Below are 23,069 nucleotides of genomic sequence, written 5' to 3' on the forward strand. Positions count from 1 at the left end.
TTCTCATGAGGATGATGGCAAATTTACTCCTGAAGGTTGTGAGATGCTCAGATATGGCACTGCAGTATCTTCTGAAATAATGTAAATGAATCACAGGAACATCTGACAGACATCTTTGGACATCTTTGGAAACGTCCACAGAAGAATGAGAAGATGACAGAAGGAAGTGAAATACAATACACAGGCAGATTTTACCAGCATCTTTAAAGCAGCAGCACAGGTGGACAGAAGCCAGAGGAATGAAAAATAGAAGAGAGGTAAAACCAGCTACAATTGGATAAAGTGCAAAGATCAGAACTGATTGAAGAGAGGATGTTGTAACCTTTGTACAAGGTTTTAGACTAAAATTAATAAGAAAGGAATTAGGCTGTAAGGCAGACATTTAGTGAATTAATGGTATGTTGATAAAAAAAGAAAAAGAAAAGTAGTTATTTGTCCTGGACACAGATAGCATTTGATTCTTGCTAATCTTGTTATTGCAGGGCAAAAATCCCTCATAAACCACCGATTTCTTTAGGATGAGAATGTGTTATATTCACCTTCCGTTGTGTCAACCTGCGAGGATCAGACTGTGCTTTGACTGGAGAGCAGAAACAAAGCTGGTGTTTAAAATAAGCAATATGTGAGGAACTCTTTGTTTCAAATGTAGAGTGTATCTAGAGCTAAGCAAAATCCTGAGATAAAATTGCTGTGACAAAAATACAAAAGAAGTCATATTAAATCTGTTGGCTTTATGCACTGTTTATTGTGGGATTATGTAAAACAAGCACAAAATATTAATAAAAAAGGAAGTTAGACAGCTCAAAGATAAAAGAGAGTGCTAATGAATCATTTTTGGGAGCTTTTCCCTGAAGTGACACTCCACCACGTCATGTTTCTGCCATGCTAGTGTGTGAAGTATGAGGTCTTATGTTCTGCATAACTTTTATTTTTAGTAATTATGTAACTCACTTTCTGTTTTGCTTTCTGCAACATGTATTTCTCTGTGTAACTCTAAGAACATTCATTGTCACTGTTGAAAGAGAACTGAGAAATTCAAGAAACCCATACCTTATATAAAGAAATGATAAGAACTTCAATAAGGGAAGTGGTAAATCCCAGCACTGAATAGAAAACCAGATACAGATATGAACAGAGGGTGCAGGTTTTGTTTGTTTGTTTCTTCATTTAATTCATTGATTGTTATTATTACAGCAGAATATAAGATTAACAGGCTTTCTTTCCAGGAATCTATGAGAACATAGGAATCTCCTAATTTCATCATATCCTTTACCCATCTAAGCCAGTCTTCAGTTTACCCAAGGCAAGGTATGTTAGATGAAAGTGTAAGAATCTAATGCCTAGGGCAATACTACTTCTGTGTTATTCTTGTCGTGGCTTTCAGCAATTTGGGTCTGATTTAAGTGTTCAAGCAATAGCTTTAACATACCCTATTACATTTATTTCATCATTATTAAAGTTTCCTCTGGATAATCTTGACATTTTTCTTATTTTCCAGTTTATTCCATTCTGAATTTTATGATTTTTCTATATTTTTTTTTTCTTTACAGAAATGCATTTTACTACTAAAATCTTGTCTTACAAAGTATTTCCTTTTATCAGGTTCGAGTGCCTCACCTTTTCATTCCTCTGACCTTCATAAGCTACTAAATTTTATTCAGTTATTGAAGCCGATGTTTTATGTTTGGATAAAACATCTCCTTAAAGTGACAAATGGACTTTTCTTGGAGACATCTAGGCTGGGATTAATCTCACCCATCTTTAGATGTTGGCTGCATAGGTACCTTTTTCTGACCAAGGTTCCTTCAAAGTTAGTACAGACAAATAACACTTTTAGGGTGTGTTTTTTCTCATTTATTTTACATGCCTCTCTTAGGTTGAGGTGATTCATACGCTGATTTCTGGTGACTGTATGAACTAGATTTCTTTTGACTAGGAAGGCAAACAGGGATTAGCTCAGCTACAGGCACTTACATCGCAGGTAGACCAAACCTTTGATTACACAAACCCCTTAGAGATTAAGAACCTTCCTGTTCCTCTGGTACATTATTCCAGTGTTTAATTATGCTAATTATTTAAGAAAGCATTTTTCATTTCTGAAATGCATTTGTCTGGCTTTTGCTTCCAGTCACTAGCTTTTCTGTTTTTCTTTTCTCTGCTAGGTTTGACAGACTCTAAGGAGCAAGTGTACTCTTGTTGTGAATATTTAATCTAATCTAATGTTTTCATATGTTCATGTTGCAGGAGATGAAGACAGAAATTTTGAATGAATCTGCCTTTGATTCTTTGCCTAGTATTTTCATGCTCAGAGAAGGGAAATGGATTGTCAGGGATGCTATTGTCCCTTGTAGGAGATCAGATTTCATACCAATATACACTAGACTATAAAGAGCCTCATGAAACATGGGAACAGCAGAAGAGATACCTACTAGAAGTCAAAGGAAAAAAGATTTTTAGTGTTTTCATATTTGATTTAAGACAATCGGCTTTCATCCAAATGTAGAGGAAGGCAATTTAAACAGAAAAGAAAAAAAATACATATACAGGGAAAAGACAGAGAAAAAAAAAGAACATACCTGAATGTAATTACCAGTTATGTTCTAATGACAAAGCATATTCATTATTAGAGTCTGCCTCACTAAATGATGACAAACTACTACTAGGAACAGTCCAGCTATTCCTTTGATGCGAGTGCAAGTAGGAGATATTTTGTGATGGTTAAAGTCCCATCTTTGTTCACTGCTAATGACTCATATTGGAAGGTACTATTTCACATAATAAATGCTATGTAGCACCTGGGAACCAAGACAGTGTGTTAAGAAAAACAAATCTGTGTAATAAAAGGAGAAAGAAATTGAGGCAGTGAAGAAGTTCGGTAAGAAATCTAACCAAACCAAATTTCATTCTCTAGATAAGAGATGATTTCCATGTTACATGTGAAGAATTGCATCAGGTAAAACAGCCACCAGGCACCAGTCCCACATGAGAAAACTCCATGAGTAGCATTTGCAGAAAGCAACAATAAGCTCCTTCTGTTAAAATCTTTTCATTATGGCTTGACTAACACAGATTTGATACTCAGGGTAGTCATACACCTTCCGCAGCCCACACTAGAGTGTTATTTCCTTCCATCTTCTCCTCTTTGGAAGGAAAAGAGATTTGCCCTTCATCTTCTATAGCTGAATCTCCTTTGAAAGGTATCTCATGCCAGAAGAGAACACCAGATATTAGACTTAAGTAATTTTGAGTGCCAGAGTCAGACAATGACCACGATTGGATGATCCTCACCTCACAAAGAGGAGTGCAGTAAGGAAATTAACTCAAGACATCCTGTCAGAGAAATTAGAAGAAAGGTTAGGGGAGCCATCTGTCTATGCCAGGAGATAAAGGAAAAGCAGAGTCATCCAAAGTGACAAAAACAGCTTATAAATCAAGATAGTTCAGATGGGAAGTGTGACCTTTGAATTTAGCCACAAGCTGGTCATTCATAACTCTAGTAAGAGCTGTCTAAGGAGGATCTAATGCATCTTTCAGCTGCTGCAAAAGAAGACTTGGTCTGAAAGATGAAAGAAGGTGTGTATGAGTCAGAGATGGAAGCTGGATAGATCAGTGATTTCTTCCTCAGATCTGCTTCACTATTGTTGTTATTATGCGTTAATTAAAGGGAAGTTGTCTGGATCAAGGCTTAGGCCACAAAGCCTAAAGCCATCAACCTGCAAGGCAAAAATTCCCTTGTGGACTCACCTTCCATCACCTTTTAGGTTAGAAGTTCAAAGTGAAAATTTTTGCTGGTGGCTTTGGTTTTAAGAAAAGATTTTAGAAATTCTGATAGGTATCTACACTCTTTAGATAGAATAAAAACCCCTGAAAGGAGACATCTGCTTATCATTCACGTTCTGATAAATGTCCATGAAGGTTTGTATGATTGTGGAGGGCTCTTTCCACACCTCTTGGCAAGTAGAAACTACAGACAATTTTCTGCCTTCAGAGAACACTTCTTCTAAGATTTTTGTCTTAGGCTCTTTATGTCACTACAATATCCACTATTCTAAGATACATACCTATAAGGAATACTCCTTATGCCTGTTTTTATTTCTGGTTCTGTGATCTCTTTTGAAACAATCACAAATTCTTACAAAAATGCTATTCATAAAAGCTTTATATATATCGAGCTTCTTTATATTTGTAGGTAGAAATTCAGAGAGATTTGTCAATGAATCTTTCTGCAAACAATTAGCTGCTGATTTCTGGATTACAAAAGAAGACATAGGTGTATGTGCCTTGCTACATTATTGCTGCTTTTTCCAATTCTTTATACAGATAGTCAAAGTCATTTACTTCTGGTGCTACTTAAAGTCAACTGTCTCATCAGACTATCTCACCACTCCTCCTGAAGCTGCTGTCCCTCCCAACAAACAAAACAAGCCAAGAAGAAGACAAGAATATTTCCTGGAAAACCACAATTTTCTCTTCTAAACATCCTGCTGACACTTATGGATTGGCCAGAGCTCTGAGCAAACTCACTGAATCGGTGGGAAATCTCATAACAGCAAAGTGAAGGACAAGAATAAGTGTTCTCAGGACTGTGACCCTAACAACAGCCTTGAGAGCCCTTCCCTGCCTCCACACAGCACTGCCAGCTTTATTTTATCTGTAATGTGCTTGAGCAGGACATGAGTCACAGCTCAGAGGTTGCCCCTAAGTGTTTCTCAGCACTTCATTGCTGCTTTCCATTTCTGACCAGAGCCAGCAATTCCCAGTGAAGCTTCTTCCTCACCTTCCTAGAAGGCAGAAGACTTAATTCATCTGTGATTATTTGTTCTTGGATGCAAATAGTCTGGGACCCAGGCTTCCAGGAACTAAGAAAATGAAGAGAAGCCAGTAGACTGGCTCTCAACTCAACTGGGCAGTGGTAATACCAGCTGCTGTCTTCTATCTGAAACTTCAGTCTGACTTCAGATGTGACACCAGCAGGCTGATAGGCTCATGATGACAAAATCAAGTGCCCCAACCTGGCCTTTAAGTGAAGACTGAACAACAGACTCTTTCCACACCCTTGTATTGGATGTGTTCGTCCTTAAACATCAGCAGCTTTGTTTCCTGTAAGGAGTAGTGCAACTTCTTGTGTCCTGTGCTCTTTGAGGCATTGCATATCTATTTCTCCTGCCCTGTGATAAAGAACATAATATCTATTTCCCTTACTGAGTGCCAGGTATGCAGATGCAGTGTGACCATTGGTGGTTTCTCTTCTGTTTCCCAGTTTGTCTAGATTTGGGAAAGAGGCAAACTCCTCGGTGTTTCATTAAGGACATGGGGAAAACTTCCGCCTGTACAGAAGTTTAGATCTGAGTGGTAGAAAGTGGATATTATCTCCCAAGTTGCTTGTTTTTGACATTTGTCTCCCCCTTTAGCATCATTTGATGTAGTGTTTCTTGTTTCTTCTGTGGTTGCATCTGCATGACTAGACATGTCTTACCATTTAAAACAAAGATGCATCCACAACTAGTTGTTGTTATTTATGCTACTCATGTTTCTCATTGCTTCACTCCTCATTCAAAAATCCAGAAAAAAAGCCCAACAACCCACCCCAGTCTTAAGGGAAAGGATCAGGTGTGGTTGAAATTAAGTAATACTCACTATAATCATTAACAACTAATTTATTTAGAGAGCTTGCATTTTTTTTTTTTTTAGAAGCTCCAAACTCAAACAAATTTTACTGTTTTTGCCAAATTTTCTGCAGAACTTTGATGGGTTTCCAAGACTGGTTTGAAGTTTAGTATGGATGTTGAACCTGAAATCCACACACACTGCCATTTATTTATCAAATCAAGGAACAGAATTGTTGCAAAATTCAACTGAAAATCAAACCAAGTTTTCTTAAGAAAGTTTATTGACTGAGCATAGACATCTGAGTACTTTCCACTCACAGAAATGCTTTAGAGATCATAATTAGAAAAATGGACAGGAAAATAACACTTGAGAGACAGGTATCTGAGAAGAGAATAGCTCACCTGCCAGAAATCCCACCAGTAAAAGTATTGCTTGCAAGTTATTTGTTTGTGCCTAAGAACAAGTGAGACCTTCTTTCACAGATGGCACCTCTGCAAATAATAGTAATTCTTATACCTGAAAGTACTACTTGGGTTGCTTATGTGGTAATCACACTACACATTTCTCCCTTAGAACCCAAATCATTTTAATGTAATTTAGAGTGTAGACACTGTGAGGAGTTTTTCAGAAGTACCCTGCCAATCACAGGAGGAGTCTGTCTCCAGAAACAGAGATGATAGAGCAAGGAAAGTCCTAGAAAAGCAATTAAGTGTCTAAAATGCAGTAGGATGGATCTTGGCCACATGGCAATAGAGGGGTTATAAGTAGAACTGCAAGAAATTTGGAGCTTTTAGTTCAGATCAGAACAGTGATTTATATAATAAATTATATAAGACATATTTATAGATTGATATATTTATGATTTCATATATCTAAAGCATATTTTTGCCCACACAGTCTGAAAAAAAGTAAAAAAAATTAATTCCAGATCGATTCAAGCATTTTGTTAAACATGTCAAAATGGAGACCAAACTGTCAAAGCATTTCATTTAGCAAGTATTGAAATGAAACCTCTCTATTCCTTTTTTTTTTTCCTTATTCATCAGGTACACCTGATTACACAATACATTAGTTCCTTAAAACTGCATTTTTGTCATAGTTTGTCCCAATTATTTGTTGTTCCAATTACAGACCCTAGGGTGGAAATTTGAGTGTTGAGGTACATTGAGGTGAGAACATCAATAACATTATATATTTCTGAAAGATGTCAAATGAAACCTTTGCTTTAGATATCTAAATCTCTAAAAACAGAGATATCTAATCTGTAAACCATCACTTGGTAGTTTCCAGCAATTCATACTCAGGAGTGGTGAGATGTTACTACTTTCTGAATATGTACCTGAATCTTCTGTTTGAAGTAACTTTTCTCCAAACAAAGTTGGCAGAAACAATGATGTCTGAGCTTCCCAGATGCCAGTGTAGCTGTGTGAGCTGTTTGTATCATAGTTTAGTGACCAGACTCAAAACCTCGTCAATTTTGGCCAATGGATTGAGTGACAAGGTGCATACAACAACATAAAATGTAAGAATGTCTCACTGAGCTAGGCCAGAAATCGGCATGTAACCTTGCAAGTCCCTAGAAAGAACAAAAGCAAGAGGCAAGCACCGAGGTATAAATGCCTTAAATTATCTCCCAGAATTATCTTTCTGAGCCAGACGTGGTCTTGTGGTATATAATTGTCTTTGTCAACTTTTCCTCCATGGATTTGCTTTGAGCTATTGGGAGCTTCTAGCATCTGCCAGGTCATATAACATTTTTGGTTAATGTTTTGTATTGTTTTGAACCAGGCCTCTCTGATTTTTGTTTGGTACATTTTCATTCTTGCACTAGGAAAGACAGTGGACATTTTTTCCTTATTCACTTTCTCAGTGCCATTTTTTATATACCTCCACTATTTTCCTTCTCAGTAGTGTCTATGGAAAGCTGAAGAATCCTGATCTAGCCAGTTTTTAAAGTCATTCATCCTATGCATTTAATCCCCTTGATGACCTCCTGCTGTGTCTTTTCCATTTCTACTTTGCCCATTTTCTCTCTATCACAGAAACTCACATTCCCTTCTGTTCACTCCTTTTAGTGGGGATGCAGCTTTCACTGGAATGATTCACACAATGTAATTTCTTTAAACAGCTGATCATGAATCACAAGAGTTTGTCAGAGGGCTTATTTACCTGAGAAGGTGAAAGAACAAATTCTGCTCTCCTGCCAAGTGGGGCTGGGGCTCCAAGACGAGGAGGTAAGTCAGATAGAGAAAATAACTCTGAGTTTATTGGTACCTGTACTCTTGACTTCAAAAAATGTAGGATACTGGAGCCTTGAGTTGGTCACCTGAACTATACACTTTTTTAGTAGACCAAGTGTATCTAAGACATTCCCTTGAGACAGCAGATAAAATACAAGAGCTGCAGAAGACCCGTGGTCTCCTGAAGTAGCATTTGTTGCAAGAGAAGGTCCTCTAGAACATCTCAAAAGGCACTGGATACTTCTTTCTAGGCAGTTGTTTGTAACTTAAAAGTTACTGAAGATGAAGATATTAAAAGAGCCAACAGAGTCCAAGGAGCTGTTCAGTTTCTATGGTAGGGTTAGCTCAGCATATCCTTGGTCTTCACAGACTGTAAGACTAGATCTCTATTGGCTATAGTGGGAGCATACTACCTCACATACCACCTGCATTCATCTGTCAGTCTGCAAAGAGACTCCCATCCTTTGTCCCTGGGATGTTGTACCTTGCTATGTGGCAGTCTGTGAAGGCTGGTCAAGGTAACGTATGGCTACCACCATTTGGATAAGCATGGCCTTCTTTTTAGCTGGCCTGCAAGCTGGCTCGCAGACCATGCCTTCCAGTCATGGCCAACTTCTGGTGGCGATTTCTGCACTTGCAGAACTCTGAGGCAGAGACAGGTTAGCACTACCTGCATGCACGGCCAACCAAGCTTAATGTGTGTCCTCGCTCCCTTCATTTTTCAGAGTAGTCAAATAAAGTATTCTGGAGCACAATATGTGTGAGGGAAGAGAGGGGAGGTGGTGATGGAAGGTACAGTTGTTCTCCAATAAACCTCATTACAGTGCTGGGGGAGGCGAAGAAAGGGTAGATACACAAATCAAGGGCTTTGATTCAATTAAACTCCCTTTGAGGACTGTCAGATCAACAGCCTCCCATCCAGTCAGCTGGGACTGAATTTACAGCACCTCAGCTTCCCACTGATGGCTGCTGTGCCCCAAGACTGATGGTGTGCAAAAAGAGACTGGGCAACACCCTCAGACACATGGTGTGAGCTGTGAGGTTGTCATATGCAGGGACAGGAGCTGGATTTGATCCTTGTGGGTCCCTTCCAACTCAGGACATTCTATGATTCTACTTCCCAGCATCCTGAGGTACACACCCCTGGGGGGTTAAGATGCCTTGTATTTACTAAAAGGTAAGAGTAGACACAAACCAGGGTATCTACTGCTCTTTAAGTTCACAATTTGAGTTACCACCTTCTAACATAGTGATATAGACCTTTGCATACACACCAAGTGTGTCCCAGTTAATTGCAGCAAGTGCAATATTTAGCATTCTGCCTTCTCCCTGGCTGTGGATACGGTTCTACTAGTAGAAATCTCTTAAAACAGTACAGCTCATCTACATAGCTAGAAAGGGAGCAAAATGACTGTTGTTGTCTGTATAAATAGCTGATTTCTCCCACTATCTACCTCCACCAGATCTTGTCCTCAGGAGCCAAGGGATGTCTCTTTCTAAATGTAAGAAATCTACTGGTTGGTAGGAAGTGACTGAGGAACGTGCAGACCCATCTGGGATCTCAGCTGCAGCACAGGAGAGCTTTCCTTTCCTCTGGGTCTCTTTTTTGATCCCCAGCACAGCCGATCATCACATCAGAGGTTCTGCACGCTGATAAGTTCTGGCAGACATGATTTTAGTGTGGGTGGGAGGCTATGGCACTACCTGGGGGTACTTCTTGTTTTGACAGATGGGAACAAGCCAACTGAGTCTCAATATTTCAGGCCTGTCAAACCTGATAGTGAAAGAGGAATTCACAGAATCACAGGATGGTTGGGCTTGGAAGGGACCTCTGGAGATCACCTAGTCCAACCCACCTACTAAAGCAGGTTCACCAGAGCAGATCACACAGGAATGTGTCCAGGTGGGTTTGAATGCCTCCAGAGAAGGAGACTCCACAACCTTTCTGGGCATCCTGTTCCAGGGCTCTGGCACCTCAAAGCAAAGAAGTTTCTCTTCACATTCAGGTGGAAACTCCTGTTCTTCAGCCTGTGCCCATTGGCCCTCATCCTGTCATTGGGCACCACTGAACAGAGCCTGGTCCATCCTCTTGACACCCACCCTGGAGATATTTATAAACATTGATGAGATTCCCTCTCAGCTTCTCTTCTCCAGCTGAACAGCCACAGCTATCTCAGTCTCTCCTCATAGGAAAGGTGTTCTAGGCCACCCTATCATCTTGTAGCTCTCTGCTGGACTCCCTCCAGTAATTCCTAGTTCTTTGTAAACTGGGGAGCCCAGAACTGGACGCAGAGGGGGAGGAACAACCTCCCTTGACCTCCTGGTCACACCTGGTCCTCCTAATGCACCCCAGGTACCATTGGCCTCTTGGCCACCAGGGCACATTTTGTGACTCATGGTCAACCTGTTGTCAACCAGAACTCCCAAGTCCTTCACTGCAAAGCTGCTTTCCAGCAGGTCTGCCCCTAACCTGTACTGGTCTGTGGGTTTATTCCTCTGTAATAATTAATTGATCTAATTAAACCTTGGAGGTCTACTTTGTGGTGGTGTTGACAAGCTGGGCTAGTGTTCCCAGAGTGTCTAACTTTAATTCAGTCTCAACAAAGACTCCGGCAGCCAGCTTACCAGTGCCTTGCCCCTGTGTAGGATGACAGATGTGTGGCTCTCTAGGTGATGTAGCAGCAACTCACAGTTTTCTTTCAGGTAGTCTTCTCCTGCCCTGTCGGTCTCTCATGCTAGCCAAGATAACAGCTATTATGCTTCACACACACTTAAATAATGAAGTGCTATTTAATAGAATTTAATAGACTGCTCATGAGGATAACAATAAAGACCATTTGCCTGAAAATGGCTTGGTTGTTTTCTCCTAAAGAAAAATTGTCTTATTCGGAGAACAAAGTTCTTAAATAGACTCTCCTGACTACTTCAGTAGGAAACCTGATATGAATACCAGCTGAGATCATCTAAGGCAGTCCAACTGCGGCTGGATATGGGCCACTAGATGATTCTCTTGGCCCCTTGCCCTTCTCCTGGGAAAGATAAAGAGCAGATGTTGGAGCAGTACATAATAAATGAACAGCTGGGAGTCTTCTTCCACACTTACCAAACCAAGACAACATTTTATAGTGGGGCTTCGGTTTTTTAGGTAGGACTGCTATAAATTCTGGAAGTTTCGAGGAGACACAGCTGGGATATTTTTGTTTTCTGTGAGTTGTTCTTTTTTTTGGTGGGGGAAGGTACTTTAGGTCTGCAGAGTGAATATAGATGCTTTTTCATGGGAAGAACAAACATTTTGCTGTGGAGTTGTTTTTTTTGTCCTACATCTTACCCTTTAGGATGCAGAAAAATAAGTCGTGCTGAGATACACCTGACTAACAAATAGATGTCGACATCTGATTGAGTTGTCAGTCATGGCTCCCTTTAGGAAAATAGTCAGGTATTTTATACTATGTAGACATATAAAGTAGGTGCAATGGATTACATCCTCTTGTTAATGTCTACATAGAGTGCACAGGCTGATTAGCTCAGCTGTGCAGTGTAAACATGTACATCTTTTGTTTTCTTTTTTGCCCCTTGTATTTACTGAGGTTACTTAAAGCTGTGAGATATCACTAGAGAAAATAATTGGGTCAGGGATTTTCGCACAGAACGTTCAATGGATGTTGCTTCTTTTATGGCCAAATTACCTTTTTTTCTCCCTCGTTTGAATTGGGAGCAGAGTAAAAGCAAGGAGGATTTGAAATGAATTTACTTGTTCAGAGAAATGGAAGGTGGGAAATGCAGAAAATGAAGGGGAAGTGGTAAAAGATCAACAAACGAAAGGGCTTCCACAGTGGGAAGGGCAAAATTATTAGGATCCCAGGTGTTGTGAGATTTCAGGTTAATTAGAAGAACCTCATCAGCAGGCAGCTGCTCTTACAACACAGGTGTCAGAAAATTTGGCTAAGGATGTGGGCATTCAGGATCTCACCTTCTTGATGTGGATCTGTGGGGCCTGAGAGTAGCATGACTGGCAGCAACAAAAAGCAGCGTGGTACCAAGTGTCTCCATGGGATGCTCTGGCAGAAGGCTATTCTAGGCCTGCTATAGATGTTCAGACACTTTGAGCAATCATTTTCCAGGTCTTGAGAGCTTTCCTTTGAGTGCTACTCTCTGCAGAAGGGACCAGCAACTGGGTGCTTTTGTGCACTTACCTTGCAGCGTTCATGTGCCATCAGGCTCTTTTTCAGATACAAGTCAAAGGAACGAGCTGGACATCCCTTCCCTCCTCACCAGCAATCTCAGCCCTCTCTACAGTTCCACTCCACTGATTTTCCAGCAACAGGTACCGCTCCTGCACAGCTGTTGCAGGGATCTTATTGCTGTGTAGCTCTGGGGCAATGCAGAACAGCGCAGATGCTGATGTTCTTGTGCAGTCACATCCCTTCCTGGGTGTCTGTGTCTGCTGTGGGAGAGCAGATCCTTTCCCCAAGCTCAGAGGGCTCATCCGGGACACGGGCCACCTGCAAATACCATCTGCAAAATGCTGTTTCTAGGTGAAATTCCCGCTTCACTTCACCTCAGTTCCCCTCCCTGCCATCTCCAGCTACTTTATTGCTTTTCTTTGCAATCAACTCTCCTGCAGCTGAGGGAAAAATTATGTCCCTTCATCCTCCCTTTCACATATCGCCTCTCCCTTCCAGCAGCAATGCCATCCTCCCTCCCATCACCGTGTTTTGCTGACCCTGTCACACTAATTAAAAAAAGAAATAAAATCTCCGGGACAGCAGAAACGGCGCTTAGGTGACAGGGAGAAGGAGGAATTGGGGGAGGTAGGAGGAGGAAAGAAAAAGGGGAGGAAAAAAAAAAGAAAAGTGCTTGATTTAAGAAACTTAATTTGAATAAACCCCTCCTCCCGCTCGTCCTCATTGGTTTTCTTCTCCTCCTCCATATTAATGAGACTAGCCAAGGAAAAGCTATTGGTTCCATGTCCCTTTTCCTTTCCTCAGGCACTTGTGGGAGGAGGTGTTTGCATTTCTCCGCAGGACCAGCTCGCTTTGCAGAGCATTGTCTGGGTATGAGAATCACACGCACAGAAATACAGGGGCGAGCACACCAGAGTCTTGACTCGCAGACAGAGCATCTGATCCAGCCTGAATACTCTTCTCCTTCCCCCACACCATCCCTTACTTCCCAAGCACGAGTAATCCCCCCCTAGGAATAATAATAATAATAAAAAGCAGGGAAAAAAAAAAAAGAAGAAAGTTTGTAAATCCCCTGCCTTCCTTTTTATTCCGGGAGGTTTTTGTCTTGCTTTTTTATTTTTATTTATTTATTATTTTTTATTTTGTATTTAGCCATGGCAAATTCCTTCACGGCCAGAACCTGGCCCATCCCCTGAGCAAAGGCAGCCTGGACATGACCGACAGGCGAGGGAGGAGGAATTTGGATTCCCTTCGGAGGCACCGACCCCTCCTCCGCCCGGTACGAGCGAGGCGGGGGGAACCGGGCTCCGGCCGCTCCCTCCCACCGCGGGCAGCCGGGGCTGGGCAGGTTCTGCCGGGGAACCGGTCACTGTCCCCCCCGCCGCTGGCTCTGACCCCACCGGTACCCGCCCCTCCCCGGCACGACGGGGATGCAGCATCTCCAGCACCCGGACGGATCCTTGCTGCAATGGTAAGTGCATTTCTCCGGTCTCTCCCCCAGCCTTCACCCCGGGGTGGCGCCGCTCCGGTTCCCCCGCCGGGCTCTGCCCCGTTCGGCCGCATCCCGGAGATGCCAAAGCTCCGTTATTGCAGCCGGCGGGGGAAAAAAACCCCTCCGGTTTGTCTTAGAGTGACATTGATTTACCGGCTCTTCCCTCATCTTCCCCAGGTCCTGGGAATACTTCTTTTGGGAGAAATTGCATGCAGGCTTTTTGCCTTCATCCTCAGAGCTGCAGGCTCTGAGGATGCGTCCGCGAAATGGGTTTGATTCTTTTCAAACAAATAAATCTCCCTTTGCAAGTGGTGACAGGTTAACGTGCTCGCTATGGGAATTACGTCTGTTTTTTAACATAATATGGCTGGTAAATAAAACCTGATTGCTAACAGACCTGCTGCTGCTGTTTAGCATTTTCGAGCTCCAGGCTCCCTTTGCAGCTCTGCATCTTCACCTGCCGCAGAAACTCTGATTCACCCTTCAAGCAGTGCACCAGGACTCCTCTATTTTAACTGTGGGGTAGTAGTAAAAATTGCTGTTAATGTGCCTTTGACCTCTGCTCGCATGCTTCTGTGCACTTCTCCTTATCAGTATTTGAACAGCTGGTTCTAATAATACCATCTTTATGCAAAGCACATCTTAAGTCAGAGGGATAGCATACAGGACAGATGCTTTAACGCTTTGCTGTGAATTTAGCATGTGAACAGTTCGGTTATGTATTGGAATCTGAAGAGTTTACAGCCAGGGAGAGCAAGATAATGCAGCATGATGTTCAGGACTGGAAAATGCATGGGGAAAAAAAAAGAGAGAGATTTGTTTGGTGACTACTGGTGTTTATGACTAGACGATCACCCTACTTACACAGAAGCAGGTCTGGAAGAACTCCCTGGAAGTCAGTGGCTTTCCTCTGCATCTCATCTGCTGGTAAACAGAATCTGGCCTTTAGCTTGAAGAATATATTGAGGTAGCACTGGAGGTAATGATACTAATGATAAAAAAAATATTAATCAAAGTGAATAAGGCAGCAAAGTGACCTGATTCTTTCCTAGGGTATTACAGATTACCATCCGTCTTTTGTATCTTAATTATAGTGCGAGTGTTGGACTGATATGGCAATATGCGACGTAACTGAAGTAGCATTTGTTTGTTAGTTTGTTTGAAATCTGTTGGAGTCAACAAACAACAAATGAATTTTCATTTGATGTTATTTGGGCACACAGCCGTCTCACTTCTCTATTCAGCGTATGCAACGCTGGTCAGGTACAGTGGGGAAACGTTTCTGTACATAACACATGCTAATCAATGATGGGAATGAGTGGGAATGGATGGGAATGGATGATTACTTAAGGTTACCATCAATGACAGCACGAAGGCAAACTCCTTAAAGTAGTGTTGGTATAGCTACAGAGAAAAAATGTGTTATACAAGCGTCTGTATCGGGCTAATGCAAAACACACTGGAGCTGTCTTGAAAGAAGTTGTCCTATAGGATGGGCAAGACAACACTGCTCCATTTTGATGAATAATTAAGGAATATTATTCAGTGCCATAATGGGAGTTTAGATTAAAGTTGATATCTCTGCTTGAGTCTTGGTTGCAGTTCTGGGTTATGGTCTTCTACCTTTTTTCCTCCTGTTTCTATGTGCCGAGGGCAATGGTTGCTGCTCATTCAGGACAGATACAATTGATCTGTTATTGTACTGGCAATTTACCCCGGACATCATGAAGCGGAAGGCTTCTGTTATTTTGTTTTCTTCTACCGAAGGCATGTGTGCAGTGACTGGGAGGATAACCATTGGCACTGAACAGACTCCAAGGTCATGCGAGGCTTTATATTTACCTTTAAATAGGGAAAGAGCTTTGTGATTGCTCCTTCGCTATGGTGTTTCATCATTCGTTGGGGTCCCTACAAGAAAACGAGGGCTCCTTCTTCCCTGTAGATTTAAGATGTCTGCTGTTTGTGTGGTGGTGCCACAGCCACATGGAGCTCTCTAGATCTGCTATTGTTGGTATATATGTGAAGCTCATAAACACAAAGGCAGATGCTTTGTTGTGGTATGTTACCAGGGAGAGAAAAACAGAGATTTCTGAGGTTGTGGGTTGCACTGTTGATCACGTTCAGACCTTTGCTCATCACATCTCTCTTCATTTGGCTGACTGAGCCAGCATGGAGAGATTTTTTCTGGGGTTGAGTTCCATATGTGCCTACGCCTTTGATAAGTTAAGACCTGTGTCCCCAAGCTGATTCATTTCAGTGTAGCAGATTTTGTTTTCCTTTCCTTCCTTCTGAGCACACTTAGTACAAACAGTCTAATTCCTAAATTAGCTCGGATTATCTTTTAATGAAAGCAGAATATTTGAGTTAAGAAGCATTGAGAAAAAGTAAACTCAGGACAGGATCATGCTGCAACTCATATTTGACGGAAAGACCTGCAGAAATATCAGGTCTTACAGTCACTCCTGACTTAAGAAAGGAGTTATTTATTTGTCACAGTTCTCAGGAGAGGTAAACTGATATCAGGACATAGAAGCCAGTGGAGATACTGAATTTTACTTCACTCCGCTACTTGGCCCATAGACCACAGGCTCAATCTTTAAGTCAGCAAAGTGTATTTTTGCTTTGGCTCATGTTCCTTTGTTTCCATTCCCTGTCCTCCTTTCACATCCAGCCATCCCATACCACCTGTGAAGATAGCAGGGTAAGATTTGTTAGACACTGCAGTCGACAGGATTTTGGAATGAATCTTCCACATCGGTGCAAAAGTAGAACAACTCTGCTGAAAGAGATGTAAACGCACCAGTGTGGAACTCCCTCTTTTTTCCTATTCGCTACTTTAAAGTCATCTTTGCTGATAGTATATCATCAGGGATAGCTGTAACACCACTCTGAGTCCCCTTGCTACTTTATATATACAGCATTCCTGGATGAAATACTTTTCCAGTTCCCTCTGTGCTAAACTTGTAGTGTTCTTAAGAAATGCTTTGCATACAGAAAAGTATTTGGTAGTTTTCCACTATGCTAGCAAGCACTAGAATTCAGGTCTCTGTGGTGGCTGTTGAAACGCTGTTTGGATTGTAATTGAGTGGGCACAAATATAAGGGAAGAAAGGCAGAATTTTTGCAGAATGCTTCATGACAATGTCCAGTCCTCACCTCGTTGCTTTGCTTGCATTTTATTCTCTGGCCACCTTTTGCTCTCTCAATTTCTTGATCTGTCTTCTTAGGTTTGAACTTTTGTCTCCGCAAGATAAAGAACTTTTGTAAAATCAGATTGCTCAAGTCTTATGTAATTCACTGCAATTCATTGATTGTATCCACATGAAAGCTGATGGGTTCATCTGTAGAGTAGCCAGACTAATAATTTCAGGGTAGAACTTCTTAAGAGGCACTAAATCATTCAGTCTCCCAAACAAAAAGTAAAAGCATCGTCACACAGAGCATTTTGAGGTAACATGGCTGTTGTGCTGAGGAATATTCCCTTGGAAAAATTCCTGCAGAAATATCCAGCTGAAGTTGCAGGGACTCCTGCCTGTGATTCTGATTTAGGATACTGTTGAATCCAAATTCTTCTGAGATAATAATCTCATGAAATGAGCTGGTTTACATTTGACATTAGACTTTATCTGCCCTTCAGACATCTTGACAGTCTCGTTCCTGCTCATTCAGGTGTCACATTTTAGTCTTAGATGGCTCAAGGTAGGACTATGTTGTGCAACTGCTCTGATCTATTTATTTGACAGATTCCTTATTAAAAAAAAAATAAAGGTATTAAAACTTCTGCTTAATACTACTGCTTAACACCCTCCCCCAACAAATTAAAGCAATAATTCTAATTTTTGTTAGCGTAACTCGTAATCCACTCTAACACTGACATATTTATATGGTCTAATTAGTCTTTTTCTTAATAATAGTTATGGCAATAGAAGTAATATTAATTTATTTTTAACCTGTTTGGAATATCAAAGTCTAAGAGCTCCTTACTGAACATACAACATCAAGCTTCTACCACATATATTTGCAGGTTTGTCTGTCCAGTGTTGAGGCATTTCACAAAAAGCCTCCATCACAGTGGCTTTTGTACTCCATTAGAAATGATTGGGTCACTATTGCTCAGGAGCTGCAAATGGAAGGATAATTATAGTCCGTTATCTATGATTTGTTGGGCTTGCTAAATGGAGCTGAGGGTTAGGGCAGGAAAAGCCCTTTTAATCTGCAGGCTGGGTTAATAGCCTGGATTTTTTATTTTTATTCTTTAATTCCTCAGAATGAGTCAAGTTTTGCTATTTTATTTTCCTGCAAGGGACAGTGTATTGTTCTATCTGATTGGGTGGGGATTCTTAAGGAAAAAAATGCCTCATTGAAGGGAAATGTGACAGAATCAAGTTCTTTTGCAGGGAGTAGATGTATCATTAGGTCCATCTCTGAGGAGTGAAGGAAGTAAAAATTTCCTCATTCTGAAGGGGAAAACTTGGCCCCAAAGGATCCCCTGACAAAGCTATCATTCATTACATGTGGAGGAAGGCTTTCTCACTCAGTAGAAGTGTTTGGCAGCCTGACCGATGTTCTTCTACTCTCACTTAAACATCTGAAAACTACATGGTCACATCCCAGCTAATCACTCCCATTCACTAAATTATAAGTGGGGAGTGTGGCTCCTTTCATCCTGAAGTGGGTCAGATGAATCACCTTATGGAGGTTCTTGCAGCAGCTGACTCAGAGATGCACATCCAAAATCAGTGAGAAGAATCCTTCCATGGTATCTCAGAGATACCCCTATGAAGTGTAATTCCTTTCTTGCTCCCATCTTTGCTCAAGGGAAGACTGGTAATTTCTTGCTAGCTCTTAGCAATAGCAAATCATGCTAGACTTTAAATTTTCTGAAAAGTCCAAACCTGCTGTGGTGCCCCCCACATCTTCCTCACCTACATCTTCTCATAGAATCATGGAATAGTTTGGGTTGGAAAGGACCTTCAAAGGTCACCTAGTGCCACCCGTGCCATGAGCAGAGATGTCTTCACCCAGATCAGGTTTCCTGTCTTCATGGATGGGGCATCCACCACCTCTTTGGACAGCCTGTTGCACCCTCATTGTAAAACATTTCTTCCTCACGTCTAACCTGAATCTTTCCTCTTCTAGTTTAAAACCATTACTCCTTTTCCTGCCATAACCACCCTCCTAAATAGTCTGTCCCCATCCTTCTCATAGGCTTATTTTAAGCACTGAAAGGCCACAATAGGGTCTCCACAGAGCCTTCTCTTCTCCAGGCTGAACACCCCAACTCAATCAACCTGTTTCATCTTCCCTTTATCCACCCAATGGCAGTCTCAGCCTGTCCCTTGCAGGAGAATTCGTGTCATCATGCCACGTGTCTCAGGTGACACCCTATTTGTTAGTTTATATATATATTTTTTCTTAATTATTCAATTATTTTAGATCTCAGAGGCTTCGATGGCTTATCGACACTTTCTGTCTTCAGCGTACGTCCATTTACTAAGAGGGATTTGTCAACTGAAGCTTGTATGTAATTTTGTGAACAGGTGGGGACACATCAACACAGAGGCACATGTAGGATGGCTGCATGATTTTCTGTAGGTAGATTCAAGCTTGCTCTGCCTGTTCTCTGAGCCAGCCAGAAGCTCTGCAGCGCTCCAGGCTTCATCTGATATACCCAACTTTGAAAAGCTACACTGTACGCTGCTAGAAGATGGAGATGAATGCTGACCAGGCCTCATTAGCTTAGGGTTGGCACCTTCCTAAATATATTTGGGCCAGCTTGGAGCACTTGACATGCTTAGAATTAGGTGACCTAAAAGCCAGTTTTTCACTACAAATCAATACCTCAATGCTTTCTTAGTATAATGCATCCGCCCTCTGTCCTAAACTAAATCCCACAGTCAGTTGATACATGGATTTAAATAACACCTTCCTCCTTAACTGTGGCCTTTAAAAATATTTACTGAAATCCAAACCATGAAAGAAAAAATACCACAAACCTCTCAGAACACATTGATATGTAGGCTGAAATTAAATTTGTAGTAGTAAGAGATACACTTCTTCACAGCAGAACCAAATGGTATGTATTTGGAAAGGGAGTTTAAAATAGCTAATATGTTCTCAATTATTAATTCCTTTTCCTGGAATGGTAAGGCTTTATTAAATCATAACATTTCTGTTTCTGCTCTTACTGTCACTTTTTTTGAAGTAAGTTTATAAAAGTGGGGTTTTTTAAAATATTTTTTTAATTTCTAGCAAAAATATAAAATGGCACATTCCATGTGATAAGTAAAAAATATTTCTTTTTAAAAAACTATTTTTGTAATAATGGTATTTATATACATGTCTAAATTATTAAATTGCTGTAACTAGTACCAAAAGTAAAATATAAGCTTGGGCTTAGTACATTCCTAAGACGTTGGACAAACAAAAGAACTTTCTCTCTTTGAGTTGGCCTAGAAACCAATTATATAAAGAAGGCAGCACAAGTACATTTTATAAAGGCCCAAGTTAAAGTTAGTAAAGTTACTCATTTCCTGTGCTTTAGAGAGCTGGATCTTTGGATTCCTTCCAGGAGTTTTGTGCTCGAACTTAAGATGCAGAGATGAGAGAGCATCAGAAATACCACAGATGCTCAAGCTCCTCATGACTAAGGCTGCGAATATGTCACAGCTGTCACTGGAGCCTTGGATTGTACAATCCACGCTCATTCATTTGAGTTGCCTGGAGTTTGACAGCTTGGATGGTGTTTTTGTGTTAGTAAATGGGTTAGTTAGCTGAGATGATTATGTACAGTGGGCGAACAGCTGGAACAAACTTCATTAGATAATAGTGCTTGATGACTGCAGAAGAGAGCAGCATGAAAAACCATCATTAGACCTGTTGAAGTTTCTTCTCTGCAACATCCAAGTCTCTGGACACTGCTCTATATTTTCTAGCTTTTTTTTTTTTTTCGGACTTGTTATTTGTACTACGGCTGAATGCAGTAATGATGGTCATAGAAAAGAGCCTTCAGAGACTAACAAATTCTGCATATTATTTAGAATAAACAAATGTCACAGTATTTTTGGTTCCCCCACCAAGTGTACAACTGACAGATTTTCATCTCTATTATTCAACTCATTCCCTTTCCTCTGTATAGAAGACTTGTAGGTGTCTTTCGATAAAATAGTTTCCATTGTGCTTACTAGAAATGGGATTCAGCTCACAGATTAAGACACCTAAAGATAGGTGTGTATTTTGAGGTGCCTACCTGTATCTAAGTATATAAGCTCCTGATATAGTCAAAGGAGTTTTAGGACACAGTTTGGTCACCTAAATGTGGTCGTTAAGTGCCATCTGAGATCTAACAGAGTATCTAACATTCACTAGGGATCTGTAGGTGCAATGCTTATGTCCACCACATCGTCGACACTCTGTATGAGGGCTGGTAAGATATCCTGGGGTATTGGTGACACCAAACACCAGTGTTTGGGCTACTGATTGTGGCCCCAGGCAAATGCCCAGTAAATGTAGATAAATATGGGTATCTACTATAGAGTGAGCTCTGTAACTCTTTAGCCTGAAAAGTCTTCAATAAATACCACTGAGATGGTTTAATCTGCAGTCTGAACCCTGTCCTGCATTTCTGATCCCTCCTGGTGGTTTAAAATGAGACTGATCAAACATTGGCCTCAGTGTCTTATCACACAAAGAGTTCAGTTATTTTTTCATATACTCTCACGCAGGGGTTGAAAATATCCATTAGCATTGTTGTCTTGGGATATCACAGTTAAAATACTGGAGCACAAATGAATTACTACGTTGTAGGTGTATCTACTTATCTCCAGATCATTCCTGGAATTGTTTTCCATGAGACAACCTTGAGATTTAATTCGCCTTTCTCCAGATTCAGCTACCACTGGTCATCCTGTGACTGAATAATCCAGAGGGTGTTTTTCTCCCTATAACATTTACAGCAGAAGCGTTCCCACCTTCTGGTTTATCCTTCAGTATGTTGCCTTGTACAGCTCACTAGTCCATGTTGGCTCTGTGCTGTTCCCTTAGCCGTTGTTCCTTCATCCGTGCATCATCACTGCCTTAATTTCAAGCAGAGGAAAAGGTCAATCCACGGCAGATGTGCTGGGGTCATACCTATGATCTTGCTTTGCTTTCCTTAGGACAGTCTGACTGAATATTATCACTTTACGCTGACACTTCTGGATGTCCAAGACACAGGTCTTTTTTTTCCCAGCTTTCTTTCCTCTGTTACTTCCAGATTCTTTGACTATTTGGGATTCAGCAGCTTCAGTCTGAAATTTTTCATTGTGACTTCTTTTTTCAGCTTCCTTGAAATAAGTTCCCTGAAGTTTTCGCATTTTTGGTGCAAAAACACCTTTCCATCCAAGTTCCCAGTCTCCTTAGTGCTGTTGTCTTTGCTGTCATCTGGTTGTTTAAGTTTCTCTCAGCTCTCCTCTTTGCAATGAATGACAGCTACGCACCTACTTTGATGAAGGTTTGTGTTGTCTTTTTTAAAATTTTATTTCATTTCTTTTATTTTTTCTGGCATGTTCTCTAGCTCCAGAAAACATAGAGCTGGGTCCGAGGTGATCAAAGTAAAACATGACCTATTTAAAACACAACTCTTTAAAGCACCACGCTTTAGTACTATTCCAATAGGCCAAGCTTCTTTAAGTTCTTTTGCAGAACTATATGTGCATCAGTTTGGAAAAATGCTGATGTATCTCCCTGAAAAAAATATTTCTCAGCTTTTCAAGGACCATTTTATCTGTAGCTTCCTGATCTGGCAAAACAAGCCTCATATCTTCCTAGCAGAAACAATAAAAGGTTCTCCAAACTAAGGGTGTCCCTTTTGACACTATTGTCTTGTTTTTTTTCCTTCTGATAGCCCATTAAATTGACCTCTTGTTTTCCTTCCCACTGTCTCTACTGCATTAGAATAACAAGGGCATAATTTATTTACTCTACTATTCTTGAAGTGCTTCTGAAACAAACCTCAATAAGTAGATTATGTATATTTTGTAGCATTTTCATGTACATCACTACTGCATTATGCGGTACAATGGATGGATCCATTGTCAAATCTATTCACAGCCACAGAAAGTTTAGTGTGTAAAATGTCATTAAAAATATGCGTATGAAAGCAACAATGTGGTAGCTCAACCACACAGCTTAGATCAGATAATTTGTAACACATGACTATTTTCTTAAAAGGTGAAAAGGAAGCTCACATGAACATTAACTTTCCATCCATTTGTTCGATGACTGGAGAAACTCTTACCTGATATTCTGCTTAATGAACAGACAATTTCATACTGCATGTCATATATCAAAATGTTAAAATTTCAAAATGCTTTCATTTAAATCAGAGGTTGTTTGAATTTTCACACAATCATATGTAATGTTACATTTTTTTCCCTTTCACTTCTCTTAAATATACTTCCTCTAAACATACAACATTTTTGTGTTTGCAGATTTCTGGATGGGACTTAATGGTTGTTTACTATATGTTGTCTTTATAGGCTGTGGAGTTTGATATCCTTTCACC

The 23,069-nt window shown here is 40.7% G+C and overlaps 1 protein-coding gene across 3 annotated transcripts in view; it reads left to right on the plus strand.

The window, feature by feature from the left end:
• Positions 1 to 13,449: 13,449 nt before the first annotated feature.
• Positions 13,450 to 23,069, plus strand: part of ADCYAP1R1 (ADCYAP receptor type I) — a 146,579-nt gene continuing 136,959 nt past the window's right edge. For 2 of the 3 annotated variants that reach the window (XM_082045140.1, XM_082045141.1), the window contains exon 1: positions 13,791 to 13,896. The gene's annotated coding sequence lies outside the window, so the exon portion shown is untranslated. Of the gene's footprint in view, positions 13,506 to 13,790; positions 13,897 to 23,069 lie in introns of those variants that run through there. The other variant, XM_082045139.1, reaches the window with a different exon arrangement.

This window comes from Streptopelia decaocto, assembly GCF_964273445.1.
Source record: "Streptopelia decaocto genome assembly, chromosome: 2".
NCBI lineage: Eukaryota > Metazoa > Chordata > Aves > Columbiformes > Columbidae > Streptopelia > Streptopelia decaocto.